We start from the raw sequence: 12114 nt of genomic DNA, 5'->3' as shown, positions 1-12114 counted from the left end.
TTTCCCCCGTGGGATCAATAAAGGTATCCATCTACACAATAAAGCATGGCCGGCTACATTGCCATCAAGTTGCAGTTTTAACCCATTTTGACCTGAGATCAGATTCTAAAAATGTCTTCTACATCCTGACAGTTTTCTGAAAAAGCTATGTTTCCATGTCAGTCGTTCTTCGATTTTTCAAAAATAGCAGACCTACAAGTTCATAGCGCGGCACTCGGTGCCGCGCTATGAGCTTGTAGATCTGCTATTTTTCAATAGCTAAAGCATAACATAATGCTAACACCAAATGGGGTTCCCGCCCCAAAATGGGTTAAGTGTTGCTAAAGTCAAAGTGTGTAACAATGAAACGGGTATAGGGTTAAATAACAGGGACCTGGTTGACAGCAAGAATGAGTTTTAGTTCCATTTATAGAACGGAGCACAAATAGTGGGGACTGGGGAGAGAGAAAGGAGAGTAGAAATGTTGAAACAAAAACATGATTGATGCTTCGCTGCCTCATTGGAGCACAGAAAAAATTACAAAGTAGTACAAGGTTTTTTGTAGTGCATATATATACACCCTGTTACGCAATGTGCCAGGCGCCACTTTGTTGCTGACTTTCATTGAAAATGATTTGTATTCCAGTTTCTTTGTTACCACTATGAACATCATCATTCCTCTGCAGTGCCTTTAGACTCTGTCAGACACTTAACATTCATGACCATGTCTCCACAGCAGCACCACTGAGCTGAGGACTGGGCTCTGTCACCAGGGAAATGTGGTGCTGATGGGTCCCTCTGGGAAGAATAGAGGGCACCTGATTTACTTCCACTCCTTGGCGAGAAAGAAAAGTAATCAGTTAAGGTGGTTGCACACTGGACGCGTTTTTCGGAAAACCGATGGAGAAATGCCGCTAAAAATCAAAAAAACACGCTCGGTGTGTGAGGAGTGGGGACCTTTAGATGCAGGGAAAGTAAAAGGCAGAAGCAGTTATATTAGTATCGGAACCAATATAATAGTAATATAATTAATAAATGTGTATTATAAGTATAGTAGTATTTGTGTTAATAGTACACATACTGACTACTATTGACTACTGACTACTCAACTACTATTAGTAATTGAACAAGACTAGGGCATATATATTAAATAATCACTGGAAGAGGCCCTAGATCAGGGGTGTCAAACTGCTGGCAGGGTTAAATCTGGCCTGTTGGATGAGTTGGGTAAAAGGAAATGAAGGTAAAAATAAATCAAGAAATGTCCCGTCATCATCTTTCTGTGTGCCAGGTGACCTGGTCCTCTCTCTCTCCCCCCTTGCCATTCAGTGTGCATTGGAAACAATGGAGTGTTGTGAAGTGACCCACCTGCTTTGTGTAAGCACTGCGAGCGCCACCCCCATGCTGTGTTCACACTAGTGGTGACAAACTAACAGGATACTAGGCTAGTGACATGAAGCTACACACTGACACGCACTGTATGTGATGCACTACAAAGTTGCCCTCACTTGGGTTTTTGTCGCAGTCTAAAAAAAAGCTAAATGACTGATGTATAGCTCTATTGGGGATAATTCATTTATGGTGTTGATGCAACTTTGTCTGTCACTGAGTTTGTGGAGCTGGTACTGTGACATTGTGCAGCAAAAGCCTGAAAATGGACAGTGCTACTATCATTTCATTTCATTACATGGACTCAAACATCAAATTGATGCTTTTTTTGGTCTGAAACGAATGGCCTACCCCCCTGTCAGAGTGAAGACCAGTGGCTTTGCTCAGATGTTGTATTAAATTAGGCTTATGTACGGAGATAGGACTATTCATTTATTAAAAAGGGAAGCCGTTTGAGTCACATTAAATCTAATCAAATCATGATGTAGGTACGCAACTACGCATGTTCATTTGAAACAAACTGTCATCGTGATTCAAAGTTGGATATGATTGATGTGTCACAACAAGCCACAACAAAGCCACAGCAATAAGTAATGCCCATTTTCCACACATTCGACCTACCATTCACAAAATATATATGATCAGATTTGATCATAAAGAATGTTTCCACAAAGATTAACGTATTCATAAGTTTCTTTATCATCTAAAAATAAAATTCTGATCTGAATATAACCATTAACAGTGCCATGCGCCCCGGGCTGTCACTCAGTCATTCTGTAGAAGACAGAGCACAAGGTGTTGACCTGAATGACCACTGGATACTTGGACACTGCAGGCAGTACTCCAATAATAGCAGTAGTACAAGAGAGCCTGATACAGCACTATCGGACTGCATTGTGCCCGTTATAGGCACAATGCAGGGTCCACAACAAGTACGTAGCAGGTTAGGTTGTAGCAGGCTGATCCAGTCTGATGACATGCCTGAGACTCGTCTGTTCAGGATTCATCAGTCACAGTGTTAATCACCTGGTTGTCCATGCACAGCCTATCAAATATCACAGAGCCTGAACAATCAACCTATGACATGAAATAGGATCACAGTCTGTCTCCTCATTCAAACACATACTGTTATATCGTATGTCGTCACACTATCACTGTGCTTATCACTGTCAGCTGTCTGGCCGTTTGGCAGTCTGCCTGCAGCTGAGGTTTGTTTGTATGACTCACCTGCAGCTACAACAGGGATGAGATCAGTCCTACAAACGAGCCCTTCTACCCCGTCATTAACGATGACGACTCTTCGCTTGCCAAGGATGGGCAAGACCGTGCAGGCTGCAGCTGTTGCACTCTAATTTTCGAAGGTGCATTGTAGTAACTAGGGGTTTATTGAAAACAGTAATGGGCCTCGAAAAAACCCACAAGATACCATAGGCAGAAACAAATGTGCACGGAACAGAAGCATGGCAAACAAATACACAGATGTTTACAGACATAAGAGGGGAAATAATTAGTGGTATTTATTTGACAACCCATCCCGAGTTCACAAGAGGAGTTCATTAAAATGTATGCTGATGCACATGTGGTGAACACAAAAGCATGTAGTGTTGCATTAAGAGGCATTAGGCCTACTTCACAAGAACACACTTCAAAGGTTATAGAAACAAGCATGCCAATACACAAAAAACTTAAAAATAACAAAGCCCTCCAATCACACCACAAATGTTTAAGTTCAATTAAGTATATCTGCTCACAATGAATCACGTCGTGGGCTTGTAGATCTGCCATTTGTGACACCGGATGACATTCCCAAAATAGGGAAAAAGTGTTCAAAAACCTGGACACATCGGCTGCATAATTGTGTCGTCAATTTCTTTTAAATAATTGCAGATATATTGTCCAGACCGATATATTGGTCTGAATATCTGAGGAACCATATTAATAACAAACAGACCCAATAACAAACCTCTACACCAATCATTTATCAACACAGATGTTGAAGTTCAAAGTCTAGCTCGTTATGGCTCTACAATTTCACATGTGCAGTCATCAATAGGTTCATTTTAACCCATTTTGGGCGGGAACCCCTTTTGGTGTTAGCATTATGTTGTGCTTTAGCTATTGGAAAATAGCAGATCTACAAGCTCATAGCTTGTAGGTCTGCTATTTTTGAAAAATCGAAGGACTTACATAGCTTTTTCAGAAAACTGTCAGGATGTAGAAGACGTTTTTAGAATCTGATCTCAGGTCAGAATGGGTTAAACAACATAACTATTACCAGATCGTCGCCATTGCACCGAAAATGAACTCAAGCTCAAGGAGGCTACCCGGTAGGTCTGCTAGTGGCAGAAATGAGAAGAAACGAGAAGGTCTGGGCTCGTTCTTAGTACTCTAAAATAAAGTCCAGATTTACAGCATCCCACAGGAAAGATATCTGTCTTTTCTGGCGAGAGAGCAGCACAGTGGTCCAGCGAGCTGGCCTGGCCATGCAGTCTCTGCAGACACATAACAGAACTCAGGCCTACACTGCACGGCCATAAATTCAGATGGGAGGGTGGGAAAGGGGAACGAGAGGTAAAGATATTCATGCTGCTCACGCAAAAAAAAAAAAGGGGGCATTTAAAGAGGGCGGTGGCGAACCAAGACTAAAACTGCATTTGTGATATTGTTTGATGTATTGTACTAGCATAATGGGAGTTTGGTATAAAGCAAACAGATTTTCCAATGTGCCACTTGAGCTCTAAATAAGTAAAGGAGGTGCATTAAAAAACAATACATTTTCATCCAAACAAACACATCAGTAGGACTCGGTGAAATATGGTCTGGGGTTTTGATGCGAGTAGTCAATAGCCTAAGGCTACTGTATTGAAGTGAAATTCCAAAAGTTCACTTCAAACAAATATCATTCAGATGCGAACACAAAAACACATTATGTTAGGATTGTGTGAGTGTTACTGTAAGGGCAAGTCTAGATTTACTGAGGCAATACCCTAGAAGACTAAACAGCGAAGGTCTTAAATGCCGTTGTCTTTATGCACTTTGAAGGTCGGATAAACTTCGAACTTTGAAAGACATTCCTGGTTCCAGAGCTTCATACATATAGTTCCTTTCATAAGGGACGTAAGTCTTTGAAACGGCACTGTATCCCTTCTGAAGATAGATAGGGCCGAGATAAGACTCGCATCAGCTGTGGGCCAACACAGATGCACATCAGCATGGGTCTCCTAAAATAAAGCAGATAACAGTGTCCTATGAAGAGTGGAATGCTTCAAGGAGCCCGGCAGAGATTGTGCCTTCATACTGTATGAAGGCATACCCCCAAAATACATTTTATAACCTAATGTTGGTGATCATATTGGGTTCTCCGGCATATACATATATATATATATACATATATATATATATACATATATATAAATCAGACCGTCTGAAGTGAGTGGTGTTGTACGCTGTACTGTACTGTACTGTACTGTACTGTACTGTAAGCCATCTTCCCTGGCCTGTGTGTGTCTGTGTCTTAGGCTGTGCGACAGTGACACTTGGTGGTGAACAGACGCTATAACCCTATTTTTGTGCTTGGACAGACAGACAGACAGACCCAGGGACACACATAGCTGTCTATAGGAGTGGTTGCACCACTCAAAAAATAAACATTACAACACCATATATCTAGAGGTAAACATTACAAACATCGCCGATAAGGTTACTGGAGGTAATTATCTTGAGTATTCAGGTTGTGGTTGGATGACATTTTATCACTGTTGACTCTTACTAAAGTGCAAGACCACTTTGGTAGAGGTTTGGGTAGTAACCTTGCCATGATGTAATTCCAAATGGACAAGAAATCAAAAATAATTGCTCCAGTGATTAGAAATTGATCATTCAAAATATGCTCCTCATTGACTTACATTGTATGCTGAAACAGCTCTCAAAGTCACTCTTTTAGTACGTAAACAAACAGTTAGTTGATTCAGACAATATAAAGCATCACCAAACCTCGTACTGTACCAAAGTGGTCTTGCACAACAGTTTGTGGTTGGAAGCACCCAATAATGATGTGATCTTCAACTAGGGCATTTGATCTACTGTATACCACACATGCACAGCCCTGGGGAAAATGTCTACACCCAAGAGAATTCTCACACTCGCCCTCACACCTCATATGTTTGCTCACATAACAGCGTAGAGTAGACTTGGTGTGTGTGTGTGTGTGTGTGTGCGCGCGCGTGTGCGCGCGCGTGTGTGTGTGTGTGTGTGTGTGTGTGAGAGAGAGAGAGTGAGTGTGAGTGAGTGACTGATGACTGAGAGTCAGACAGAGACGAAAGAAAGACAAAGACAGCAAGCTAGAGAGAGACACGGAGCTAAACAGATTACAGAAAGAGAAAGAATTTGAGCGAGAGCACATCTGGTGAGGATGGATCTAGACTAGAGCACCAGAAATGTCCACCGATTCCGTTTGCCAGTGAATTCCTGGTGCCGTTTCCATCTGGGAACATCTTCCCAGGAACCTGTCATCCAGCTTCGTTTAGAGAACGGGAACACAAAAGTGGAATGGAGAGACGCTGCTCGGAAAGCTTGTACTCATTTCATTTCTCTCCAGAAATGTGTTTGGGGGGGGGGGGCGATCGAAAGAACGTTATGTTGGCCAGTGGAGAAGAGGCTGCCATTAGCGTACTCAAATCCATCTGTAACATCACTATGGGAGCCTGGCAGCAAACACCTATTTCCACAGAACGGACTGGGAAGAATCAGTGAACCACAACTTCACAGTGGATGTTTCTGAAATATTACGAATAACAAACATTTATTACAGGGCTTAAAGCCATTCATAATAATGACTTTTGAACAGGCATACTATAATAGTTACATAAGTTAAGTAGACGAATATAGCATGGTAATTTATGGCTCCCCTCGATCTTCATCTCTTTAGGCTATGAACTACTTTTTGGGGAAAAAAATAATAATTGGACGTTCCAAACCATATATTCTATTTAAACAGATATTCACTACACGGCCTGGGCCATGGCTCAGTGGTCCAGGCACCTTGGCTGGTAACCCAGTCTGGCAGTGTGCCGCGGGTTCGACTCCCTGACGGCCTTTACTGCATGTCTTCCCCCCATCTCTCTCCCCATTTCCTGTCAGCCTACTGTCTGTCCCTCCATAAAAAAATTAAAATAAAGGCGAAAGCATATATTAAAAAAATCACACCCGTGTGAACTGAGTGGTGTAAGGTCTTAGCCTGTCTGACGTAATGAAATCATGTCTGACGTAATGAAATCACACCCGGGTGAACAGGGTGAACATAGCAACCATGCTCATTTTTTCTGCACAAACAAAGCCAGTTGTATGAAATCACACCCGGGTGAACAGGGTGAACATAGCAACCATGCTCATTTTTTCTGCACAACAAAGCCAGTTGTAGGAGTGGTTTACACCACTCAAAAAAGAAAAAAAAGATTTTCACTACACAGAGATGCCTATGGCCAACTCATAGTCCAGAAATTGCATTTGTGAATTTGCATTTGTCGACTACAGAAATGGTGCTTTTCCAAATGGCCAAAGTTGGAAGTTGATGGAGAAGCCATATCACAACTGTACAATGAAAAGGCAAAAGGAGGCAGACTGTCCATCTATGGTCTGTCAGCACAGTATGCACCCTGTACTTATATACTCCGTCAGCACCCATAAAGTGGCCACAGACCTCCTTCTGAAACGCAAATAAAAAGCATCTGAAGAATCATGCTGCACAGAATCCAAGATTAAATTTTTTTTTTTAAGGGAAGGCCCAAATCTCAATCAGCGTTGAAGCTTATCGCAGATGCCTGTTCTTTTTCTTTCAGAGCTCCAGCTCAGTTTGATCAGAGCTGATGATTCCCGTTAGTGGGGGGATAAGTACTAGCAGACACGCGACCAAGCTCAAGGGATATGGGGTAATAGATTGCAATCAAAGTTAACTTGGGTCAGGTAACGGTTTTAATTTGCAATGAGCGTGTTCGTGTCACAAATATTTGAGTCATTACTCAAAACATATGATAAATTGAACCGTTAATTATTTTGTCTATTGCATTTTAACCTTGGACTGCCACCCCAATAGCAGCTTTTCAGTGCCTTCTGCCAGCTCTATTCATATTTTTAATTCATAATTTTAATGCCAATAGAAAAATCTGTGATATACACACTATATCTCATTTACGGGACAATCATATAGTATTAGACACCCAGTCCTGATGGTGGCGGTAACTTCACCATTATGCCGATTTTGACCGAATCTGGTGTCGTCGTTTCCGGTTAAACAGGTATCAACATCCGCTATCTTTCTGCACTGTGTTACACAGTCATCTGTCCCCGATGCTATGCGATCATAGTTTATTTTCATATCCAAGTCAAATTAAGCTCTAATCAAGCCCCGAATATCGCATTTTACGAGGACATTCGCCGTTAGCCAAACATGCTAAAAGCCCCCCATTATTGTAATGTTTTGGTGACCCCCCATGGCTATTCCTCCAAGCACCACTCATTATTGTTTATGCTTTTTCTTTCTTTTTTCTGGGCACAGCATACGTTTTGAATTGTTTAATGGGAGTGCTGCATAGTTATGCTATGCTAGAAACACCAACAGTGTGATGAGGCGCCGAGTGTGAAAATGTGGGCTTTTGGATGAATGTTTCAGAACATTGCCTTGCTATGGTGCTATGGTGGACACTGGACACACGGCCATAAACCACATCTTCTGATAAGGAGCGGCACAGCCTCTAGGGGCTGTGAGAGGGGCTTCTTCTAACCCACAGATGATACAGTAAGTTAATTTATCCCATTCTCTTACTGTTATCTTCTGAGCAAGGATACAGTACAGCGAGGCCACACACACACACACACACACACACACACACACACACACACACACACACACACACACACACACACACACACACACACACACACACACACACACACACACACACACACACACACACACACACACACACACACACACACACACACACACACACACACACACACACACACACACACACACACACACACACACACACACACACACACACACCAGGGGGAGCAGTTGAGGGTTCAGTGCCTTGCTCAAGGGCACTTCAGCAGTGTTGGGTGAGTGATGACAATCACTTCCCCACCCAGATTTTTCCTGGAATCGAACCGGCAAACTTTCGGCAACAAGGGCGCTCTTCTAACCCTTAGGCCACCGCTGCCCCCATAAAAATAAAATAAAATCAAGTCCAAGTTTATTAGATGAATCCACAAAACAGCACAGTAGCAAAACATTTACAAGCACACCCATAAACACATGGGCAGAGTAGCTATACATATATTCACAAGTGGATACAATCGACCATACCATGCATGGGCGGCAGTGGCTCAGGGGTAGACTGGCCAAGTGCCACTAATTAGATTTAAAAGTGGGAGTTAAAATAAATGAGACATAAAGCCATTTGTAAGACCCTCAGGGCAGAAAAGCCCCTGGAAGGCATTGGGGAAGACGTCTTCAGTCTCTTCCTCCATGAAGATATAAAGTGCAATGTCGATGAATGTAGACCTACAGACAGCTGGAGCATGTTTCCCCCTGTTCTACCAGCTCTCATTGAGGAGCAACAGACAAGGAGGATGTTTAAACTCAACACATCTCTTTTACAGCTACCTCCAGAACAACACGTGGAACTCTCTTGGGCTTATGTGTGTGAACCACAGACCTCATTTTCTGCAGAAATAAACCCTAAATCATTTGAAATCTGGCAAGGAGGGAACCCACTGTAAACTCAATACTGTGTTTAACACTGTATCACTCGGCCGGGGCCATGGCTCAATGGTCCAGGCACCTTGGCTGGTAATCCAGTCTGGCAGTGAGCCGCGGGTTCGACTCCCGATCCCGACGGCCTTTACTGCATGTCTTCCCCCCATTTCTCTCCCCATTTCCTGTCAGCCTACTGTCTGTCCCTCCATAAAACATATAAAATAAAGGCGAAAGCCACAAAAAATCATTTAAAAATAAAACGCTGTATCACTCTTGTGCAGGTACAAAAGGCATGAATACAATAAGAGGCCAAATAATTGGCCCAAGACGTTACATTAGAGTAGACAGACAAGGTGTGGATATTATACTGCATGTTCAGGAAATCTCTAAAAGTGACATGCATTGACAGGCATTTCTGTAGTGTTAGAGCAGGGAGGACTCCGATACATACACACAACAGTTGTAATAAAAAGATTAGAATTCATTAGATAGGAAACTTCCAGTCGCAAAACTCACAAATGGTAAATTGGACGAGTGCTTCTACAGTATGCTAGTCTCTGGCGTTCACTGTCTGGAGGCTTGCACTTGCAGATCTACGGTGACTGACCTAGCAGAAGTGCAAACAAAATAACATGGCCTTGGGACATATTCTGCACCACTTGAACCCGTCAGTCCTACAGTATGTTCAACACAACCCTCGGTGATAACACATACTGTATGTCCAGAGAGTTCAGTAAGCCTTTTAGCAACGGGATGAGACATGTGTAGTAACGGTGTCTCTGTCCACACTGGCTAATGAACGCCTTCACAATGAAACTGGAAACTGGTCAACTGATGAACAGGGGTCAGCCAGCAAATATCTGAGCTGACTGCAATTGTTTCCATTGGCATCGCTACCAAATACTAACAAGCTCCCAGTGGTCAAGTCAGTAAATGTACTACTAGTGTTTTTCAATTATTTGGTATTGCATGGGATATGCTAGATCAAGACCAGAGCATATTCATACAAGTCAATAAGCGTAAATTCTGTTGACAGCGTATGGTGAAAAATACATTAGCATGAGATAATGAAATCAATTTCCAAATATAGACAAATTGTATGCACTCTCAACAAGATGGCCTAGCCTCATGTCAGACATCTGCTGGACAGATCATACCTTTTCTAAACCCACACATATAAACACTTCCTCTGGCTGGCTGGCTGGCTGTCTGCCCACTAATCAACGCAATCCATTGAGAAAACATCGAGCTAACATCTATATCTTGCGCCACCACTTACCCCTTATCCTTAAACTAATTTGCCATTTTTTACTATTTTAAAATAGTTCACAATGTGTTGATGTAGATTGGCTAGTTGAACTATATTTTAAAATAGTAAAAAATGGCTAATTAGTTTAGGGATAAGGGGTAAGGGATGGCACAAGATAGAGCCCTAAGGGCTCCATTTTCGTCAGCGCTAAACCCCTTATCCCTAAACTTCTTTGCCTTTTTTTACTATTTTGCAAAACATTTTTGAATAGTTCAACCAGCCAATCTACATTGACACGTTGTGAGCTTGTAGACTGGCCATTTTAACTATTCAAAAATGTTTAGCAAAATAGTAAAAAAAAGGCAAAGAAGTTTAGGGATAAGGGGTTTAGCGGTGACGACAATGCAGCCCTAAATCTCCAAGTCTGGCTGACACGGTGACAAACAGCTGAGAAAGGAAACGTGACACAGCAGTGACACAGTGAGCCCAACAGTCAATGTTTCACAGTGTCTAACACGGCTCTACTTTGCTAAATTAGATCATCATCTGCCAATTAAGTAATGTGTTTAGTTGAGAAGCTGTGAAAATAAACACAGCAGCTACCATTAGGACACACACACACACACACACACACACACACACACACACACACACACACACCCCCCCCCCCCCCCTACAGTGTCAACATATACTGTAGTTTTCCATACTATTGGTGCTCAATAATAGTGAAAATAGCAGATCTACGTGCCATTTGTTGTACGACTAACCATATCTCTTTATTTTTTCTTACAAATCGAACCCTGTCTGTGTTCGTAGTGTCTGTGTGTGTGCGCGCGTGTGTGTGTGGCCCTGTTAGGCACCACTCTATTTATGTCTGAGGATCCTGATAGAGCGAGAGCAGGTGCTGTACAATGAACAGCTGTAGTTCAGTGAATGAATCACACATGGAGAAGCATTCTAGACCCCAAAATCCTAATCCCCACTTCACCCCATTCCTGTACTCCTCAATACTACAGACTCAGAGAGAGTAGATAAAGTAAACTATGGAAATATGAACTGGATTTGTATCGATTCCTGTTACAAGGGACTGGAAACATCAAGCCATATCAGCCATTATTACACAAAGTAAACAAATCACTGAGAAACGGCACGTTAAGAAGTCCCATACAGACGGATATAATTTGTTGCCGGAAAGCTAGTTGTCAAAATAGGTAGTGTAGGATCTAAAGTGGATCTGAAGCGCTCAGAGACCTTAAAATTAACCTGACAGTTATATATCAACATCTCATCAAGTCAAAATCCCTGCCTTCTCAGGGACACTCAGCAAAATTAACTTCCAGTAGAAAAGATAGAAACACAATGCGATGAGACTTCCGTATTTTCTTCTACATCTACACGAAGATCATTTAACAATTTGTATAGCATAGTTTCCAAAAATATTTCTTTGTCCAAGCTGACGCGTAATTTAATCAAAATATTAACATTAAAAACATAAACCTTCCCCACAAAAGGTGAAATATTACAACAGTCAGGAAATCTCTCTGCAATAAAAACTTTTGGCCAGTGATCAAAGAAAACCTACTTACTTCAAGGTCCTCTTCTCAGGCGGGACTGAAAGCCATTGTGTGTGAAGGTATACAGTACAAGTCTTTGGGGAAGGTGTCTTTTGGAGTCTTTATGGGGTCTGCTAGTTCCACAGTCCAGGGGAAGGTCAGAGCTCTGGAGTCTGGAGGGACTA

General features: G+C 42.2%; 1 protein-coding gene across 1 annotated transcript in view; it reads right to left on the bottom strand.

Annotated features, from left to right (window-relative positions):
• LOC306913229 (supervillin-like) overlaps positions 1–12114 on the bottom strand; it is a gene marked incomplete at its 3' end in the record, with an annotated part of 28227 nt that extends 16113 nt beyond the window's left edge. Inside the window, exon 1 of the mRNA XM_079489819.1 lies at positions 11963–12114. The remainder of the gene's footprint in view (positions 1–11962) is intronic.

This window comes from Electrona antarctica (genome assembly GCF_951216825.1).
Source record: "Electrona antarctica genome assembly, chromosome: 20".
Taxonomy (NCBI): Eukaryota; Metazoa; Chordata; class Actinopteri; order Myctophiformes; family Myctophidae; genus Electrona; species Electrona antarctica.
Note: the sequence above shows the minus strand (reverse complement) of the source record. Positions and strands in the feature narration are given on the sequence as shown.